Raw genomic sequence first — 7,736 nt, forward strand, 5'->3', positions numbered from 1 at the left:
TCTACTTGCCTGCAGCTGAGCACTTCTCCTCTAGAGTAGAAACAGGTAAGAAGCCTCCTTAAAGTGTCTACTTGCCTGCAGCTGAGCACTTCTCCTCTAGAGTAGAAACAGGTAAGAAGCCTCCTTAAAGTGTGTGCTTGCCTGCAGCTGAATGCCTCTCCTCTAGAGTACAATAGCTTAAATGCCTAAAACGATGGGAAGGGGAGCCTGGGAAGGCCACCCCCTCCTTAATGCCAATAGAAAATTGATCTTTTGGCACCCCAGAGCGAAAACAGATATCTGCCCTCCCAAAAAAAAAAATGGAGCAGGGCTCCCACCAAAAGCTGGAACACGAAACAGATCAAGGTTTACCCTGAATGCACAAGCCTAATAGATACAGCCTAGAATTGCATTGGCTTTTTCAGTTGCCACATCGTACTGTTGTTTCGTGTTTGGCTTGTGGTCTACTAAGACTCCAATGCCCCAAAATCAGGTGTCACCCGTCAATATTTTGGCATTTTATTTCATTTCCCCATTGAAATTAATTTTGTTATTTTTGACCCAACTCTTCAATCTGTTAAGGTAATTTTGAGATCTGATCCTAGTTTCCAGTTGAGGATCCTAGGCTTGGGCGGTTTCGTTCGTTAATTTCGTAATTCGTTATTAATTCGTATTTAAATTAGCTTACGATCCAATATTGAGCCATGCAGAAATTGAGTGAGGAGTAATAAAGATTTGAAAAAAAATTTCAATTTATTTCGTAATTATTTCATAATTATTTTGTAATTATTTCGTAATTGTTTCGAAATTATTTCATAATTATTTTCGCATGTCTGGTGCAAGTTTTATAGTTGTTGTTTGTTTTATCGCACCAACAGTCAACAACAGAGGGAGAGGGAAGCTTCAGAAGTTCCTCCTGTCCCATTTGGAGGGTTTTTTTTAGCATATTGCGCAATCTCGTCCGCCATTGACGAATCGATTCGTAATTTTACGAAATTTCGTAAATTTCGATTTTTTTAAAGGAAAAATTCGGAATTATTAAAAAAAATGAAACGCAAGGGCTCCCTAAAAATGAAACGAGTTTAGAACCAAATTTTTCCGTGGTTACCCAAGCCTAGAGGATCCTTCCACATTAGGTGAAGTTTTTCCTCCTATAGAGAATATCCAAATCGTTACAAGCTTCCCAACCTCTTACCTTGTTGTCTATGGAAGCCTTCTCAAGCGTATCTGCCAGAACCATGCAAAGGAGGGGGAAGTTTTTTATATATATATGGTTCCTTGCCCATCTCAGGCACCAACGGGAGGCAACCTGGGCGAAGTGGAGGCAATAATTAGGAAAAGACCCGGAGCATCGTTTCTTTTTTTGGGTCTCTGTCAATGGCTTGGGTTTCATTTCGGATCATTGCACACACCTGCTATAAAAGATAAACACCTGCTTGGCCATCCCCAGAAAGGCGCCTTTGATTTTGGAAGGCGGAAAAAAGTCATTTTATAGGATACCGTCAACAGCTTCCCTAGCTTTGAAGACAAGTCTGGGCACGGCTGTTGACGTGATTTCCTTTGCAAGAATTCTTACAATTTATCTTTGGAAGGAAAGCAAGTGACTGCCTTTTACATTGACCAAAATTCCTCAAATACCAGGACGATATTGGAAACACAAGACAGAATTCCATAGCATCTAAATCTCCTAAGGTTCTCCAACGGGTTTCCAAGTTGAATAGGAATTTGAACCAACCCAACATAAAATAAGGTTTGGAGACCTTGGCAAAGTCAACTGAACAATCTCATGCTTCCCAAAAACTACAACCTATACAATCCAGCTATATGTATTGATTAGGCCTGGGTAACAACGGAAAAATTTGTTTCTAAAATCGATTTGTATTTGAGGTTTTTTTTGTTTCGATATTTAAAATAATTACAAAATTTTCCTTTTAAAAAGTTCGATATTTACGAAATTTCGTAAATGGTAAAAAATTAACGAATCGATTTCCGAAACAATAACGAATCGATTCGTTAATGGCGGACGCGACCGCAAAATACGCTAAAAAACCTCCAAAAACTTCTGAAGCTTCCCTCTCCCTCTGTTGTTGACTGTTGGTGTGATATTATAATTTTTTTTCACTAATTAAACCATAAAACTGGCCCAGACATGCGGAAATAATAACGAAACGACCTCAAAACAATAACGAAACGAATACAATATCGAAATACGAAGCATTTACAAAACATTTTTGAAAATTCGTTTTTTTTAATAATTGCTCCAGAATGGTTCGTTATCGTTTTGTAATTGAAAAAATTAACGAATTATTAACGAATTACGAATTAACGAAACGAAACCGCCCAGCCCTAATATGTATTTATGTATTTATGTATTTATTTATTTCAGAGTTTTATATACCGACCTTCTCACCTCTTTTGAGGGACTCAGACCGGTTTCCAACCATAAAAACACATACAATCGGTAAAAACGTCATAGTTCATATTACAATAACACATTAAAACAACAAATATATCCAAAACTACAGTGGTCAGTCGTCATACTAAAAACAATTATACATCATCTTCCATCCATGTCTTAGGGTGTTGTCTCACTCATCAAAAGCCTGTCTCCATAACCACGTCTTCACCAGTTTCCTAAAAGTCAGGATAGAAGGGGCGGTTTTGATCTCCAGTGGGAGAGAGTTCCAGAGTCGCGGGGCCACCACCGAGAAGGCTCTGTCCCTCGTCCCCACTAGACGCGTTTGTGAGGCTGGTGGGACCGAGAGCAGGGCCTCTCCAGACGATCTTAATAATCTTGATGGTTCATAGGGGAGAATATGTTTGGAGAGGTAAACAGGACCGGAGTCATTTAGGGCTTTATAGGTTAACAGCAGCACTTTGAATTGTGCTCGGAAGCTAATTGGCAGCCAGTGGAGCTGGTGTAACAGCGGAGTGGTGTGCTCCCTGTACCCAGCACCCGTTAGTAGTCTGGCTGCCGAGCGTTGGACTAGCTGCAGCTTCCGGGCAGTCTTCAGAGGCAACCCCATGTAGAGAGCGTTGCAGTAATCTAAACGGGATGTAACCAAAACGTGGACCACCGTAGCCAAGTCAGACTTCCCAAGGTACGGGCGCAGCTGGCGCACAAGTTTTAGTTGTGCAAAAGCTCCCCTGACCACCGCCGAGACCTGGGGTTCCAGGCTCAGCGATGAATCTAGGAGAACTCCCAGACTGAGAACCTGTGCCTTCAGGGGGAGTGTGACCCCGTCCAGCACAGGCTGTAACCCTATACCCTGTTCGGCCTTACGACTAACCAGGAGTATTCATCTGTCCAGCTTGGGATGTGATTTTGGACCATGTCTCCCAAACTTCAATTCTCCAAATGTTTTGGACTTCATCTCCTCACTGATCCATGATAATGCAATGCAAGTCCACCTTAATATAGTCTTGTTCCTCAATAACCAAAGTTGTGGGATAGTCCAAATTCCGGCCCAGGAATCAGAGCAACCCATGTTAACAGTTGGGTCTGCTCCACCTTGGAACCGCTCTAGAACATCTTGATCTTCCCTCGGACTTCTTGGAGAAGAAGGCCAAAACATCTGGAGGTCCAAAGTTTGGGAGTCATTTCAGCAAAGGCAGGATACAAGTGAAATCAATGGATACAATAAGGAGTCGTCATCATATTTTATAAGGTTCTACATCTATAGGGTTTGGGGAACATTGACAAAGGGTGATGGGGGTTGTAGTCCACCCACATCCCGAAAGCCATGTGAATCTCACCGACGATGGATCTTGACCAAACCTGGCATTCAGACTCATCATGACCAACTTAAAATACTGGTGTGATTTGTGGAGGATTTACAGAGGGTGGTGGGGATTGTAGTCCACCCACATCCCCAAAGCCATGTGAATCTCACCGATTATGGATCTTGACCAAACTTGGCATTCAGACTCATCATGACCAACTTAAAATACTGGTGTGATGTGGGGAGGATTTACAGAGGGTGGTGAGGTTGTAGTCCACCCACATCCCCAAAGCCATGTGAATCTCATCGATGATGGATCTTGACCAAATTTGGCATTCAGACTCATCATGACCAACTTAAAATACTGGTGTGATGTGGGGAGGATTTACAGAGGGTGGTGGGGGTTGTAGTCCACTCACACCCCCAAAGCCATGTGAATCTCACCAACGATGGATTTTGACCAAACTTGGCATTCAGACTAATCATGACCAACTTACAAAACTGGTATGCTTTGGGGAGAACTTACAGAGGGTGATGGGGGTTGTAGTCCACCCACATCCCCAAAGCCATGTAAATCTCACCGATGATGGATCTTGACCAAATTTGGCATTCAGACTCATCATGACCAACTTAAAATACTGGTGTGATGTGCGGAGGATTTACAGAGGGTGGTGGGGGTTGTAGTCCACCCACATCCCCAAAGCCATGTGAATCTCATCGATGATGGATCTTGACCAAATTTGGCATTCAGACTTATCATGACCAACTTAAAATACTGGTGTGATGTGGGGAGGATTTATAGAGGTTGGTGGGGGTTGTAGTGCACCCACATCCTCAAAACCATGTGAATCTCACCAACGATGGATCTTGATCAAACTTGGCATTCAGACTCATCATGACCAACTTAAAATGCTGGTGTGATGTGGGGAGGATTTACAGAGAGTGGTGGGTGTTGTAGTCCACCCACATCCTCAAAGCCATGTGAATCTCACCAATGATGGATCTTGACCAAACTTGGCATTCAGACTCATCATGACCAACCTAAAATACTTGTGTGATTTGGGGAGGATTTACAGAGGGAGGTGGGAGTTGTAGTCTACCCACATCAAAAGACCCATGTGAATGCCACCAATGATGGATCCGGCCTCAAATTGGCACACATATCTATCGTTAACAACTTCGAATACTCGTCAAATTTCAGGGGGGATTGATCAAGGATGATGGGAGCGTTAGTCCACCCACAGTCGAAGGCTCATGTATATCCTACATCTGGAGAGCCACATGTATTTCTAATGGGACCATTCATAAAATCCAAACCAAACAATGACTATTTCTAAACAATAACATTACAAAATACCTAACCTGAGCTAGGTGCCAAAGCTAGTTTACTATAAATGGGCAAAATCTATTTCTGAAAGAGACCCACCAATTCCAATCCATCTCTTGATTTGTGTCAAGGAGCAAAATGCTGAGCTTACTACACAACGAAGGATCTACCGATCCATCTCGGTGACCTACTTTAGCAGATGATTGTGTGATGCAACCCAACCAACATCTTAAATCCTTACAGAAGTAATACTCAGCAGTAGCCTATAAATCCATAGCCACGATCATAATGCAGGGAGTAAGCATTTACTAGGGGGTTGGGCATGCTTTAAAACCCTGTTGAAATCCAGAAATGCTGAAGCAGCACAGGTGAAAAAAAAATGGAGTAACACGTGGAAGACTTGATAAATCCTTGGCTGGCATATGGACTTATGAGTACTCAAGAACCATAGAGTTGGAAGAGACCCAAAAGATCATCCAATCCAATCTCCAACTAGAGTTGTTGGGCATCACTGAAAGATGGCTAACTAAGCAAATGAAACAAACGTGGAACTGTTGGTTCAGATAAAAAGATTGTACACAAATCTGGGAAGCTCCTTGAACTTTCTCCGCAGAATTTTCCCCTGATTATTAGAGTCATTAAGTTAGAAGGATATATATATATATATATATATATATATATATATATATAGCTTGTGGTTATTGGTTCCTGGTCAAATTGCTATAGAATACGGGGAGAAAAGGAGTTTTTATAGTGCAATGAAAAGTTTGGGATGGAGTGTGGTGGAGGCTCCTTCTTTGGAAGCTTTTAAACAGAGGCTGGATGGCCATCTATCAGGGGTGCTTTGAATGCAATATTCCTGCTTCTTGGCAGAATGGGGTTGGACTGGATGGCCCAGGAGGTCTCTTCCAACTCTTTGATTCTATGATTCTATGAAATGGCCAAAACAATAGCCATTGCAGGAGATCATCTGGAGTTTTGGAGTTCAATGCTATCTGTACACTAGGCTTGGTTGATAAAAAAAAGATTCGAAACTCGTTTTGGATGTAGGGAATGCTGGTAGTTTGAAACTAAAGTCAATTCCAATTTTCACAGAAAAAATATTCAAAACTTTTTGAAACTTCAGATACTTCCGAATCCTTTCGTTAATGGTTTGAAAGTGTTATTTCCTGTTTCATTGGGTGACCTTTAGTTTGAAAGTAGTTGTTTTATTCCAGAAGTGGGAAAAAGCAAGTGGAGGAAATTCCCCCCTTCTCTGGTTTAAAACTGGCTTCTCCCGCTTTAAAATTGGCTTCTCCGGCTTTAAAACTGGCTTCTCTGGCTTGAGCTGAGGCCAGGGACCAGAAGTGGGGAAAAGCAAGTGGAGGAAATTCCTTCCTTCTCTGGTTTAAAACTGGCTTCTCCCGCTTTAAAACTGGCTTCTCTGGCTAGAGCCGAGACCAGGAAATTCCTTCCCTCTCTGGTTTAAAACTGGCTCCTCTGGCTTTAAAACTGGCTTCTCTGGCTAGAGCTGAGGCCAGGAAATTCCTTCCTTCTCTGGTTTAAAACTGGCTTCTCTGGCTTGAGCCAAGGCCAGGAAATTCCTTCCTTCTCTGGTTTAAAACTGGCTTCTCTGGCTTGAGCCGAGGCCAGGAAATTCTTTCCTTCTCTGGTTTAAAACTGGCCTCTCTGGCTTGAGCTGAGGCCAGGGACCAGAAGTGGGGAAAAGCAAGCGGAGGAAATTCCTTCCTTCTTTGGTTTAAAACTGGCTTCTCTGGCTTGAGCCAAGGCCAGGAAATTTCTTCCCTCTCTGGTTTAAAACTGGCTTCTCTGGCTTTAAAATTGGCTTCTCTGGCTTGAACCGAAGCCAGGAAATTCCTTTCTTCTTTGGTTTAAAACTGGCTTCTCCGGCTTTAAAACTGGCTTCTCTGGCTTGAGCCAAGGCCAGGAAATTCCTTCCCTCTCTGGTTTAAATCTGGCTTCTCCGGCTTTAAAACTGGCTTCTCTGGCTTGAGCCGAAGCCAGGAAATTCCTTCCTTCTTTGGTTTAAAACTGGCTTCTCTGGCATGAGCCGAGGCCAGGGACCAGAAGCGGGGAAAAACTGAATAATTTCCGACTCACTTCATGAGTCGTAACAAAAATGGTGGAAAAAGCTTCGGAAGGGCAAAGGGACTTCCGGTTTTCTTAAAAACTTCAAAATTGCTTCAAAAAGGTAATTTTTCTGACTTTATTCCGAATTACGAATATTCTCACGGTACCTAACCATGCCTACTGTACACAGATGACATCCAACTCTATCACTCCTTTCCACCTGCTGCTAAGGAGGCTGTCGAGGTCCTGAACCGGTGCTTGGCAGCTGTGACGGTCTGGATGAGGCTGAACAAATTGAAACTAAATCCAGACAAGGCAGAGATCCTCCTGTCAGTTTAAAGGCCAAAAATGATATAAGGCTACAGCCTGTGCTTGACGGGGTTACACTCCCCTTGAAGACACGGGTTCACGGCTTGGGAGTCCTCCTGGACTCATTACTGAGCATGGGACACCAGGTCTCAGCTGTGGCCAGGGGAGATGCTACAATTAAAACTTGCGCACCAGTTGTGCCCATACCTTGAGAAGCCAGATTTGACCATGGTGGTTCACACTCTTGTTACATCTCAAATAAATGACTACAACACACTCTACATGGGGCTGCCTTTGAAGATTGTTCGGAAGCTTCAAGTGGTCAATGG

The 7,736-nt window shown here is 42.9% G+C and overlaps 1 long non-coding RNA gene across 1 annotated transcript in view; it reads right to left on the reverse strand.

Annotated features, from left to right (window-relative positions):
• The window catches only part of LOC132764492 (uncharacterized), a 7,470-nt gene extending 6,106 nt beyond the window's left edge, over window positions 1–1,364 (reverse strand). Inside the window, exon 1 of the long non-coding RNA XR_010910407.1 lies at window positions 1,175–1,364. This is a non-coding gene — a long non-coding RNA (uncharacterized lncRNA). The remainder of the gene's footprint in view (window positions 1–1,174) is intronic.
• Window positions 1,365–7,736: the final 6,372 nt, after the last annotated feature.

This window comes from Anolis sagrei, chromosome 12, assembly GCF_037176765.1.
Source record: "Anolis sagrei isolate rAnoSag1 chromosome 12, rAnoSag1.mat, whole genome shotgun sequence".
NCBI classification, from domain to species: Eukaryota; Metazoa; Chordata; class Lepidosauria; order Squamata; family Dactyloidae; genus Anolis; species Anolis sagrei.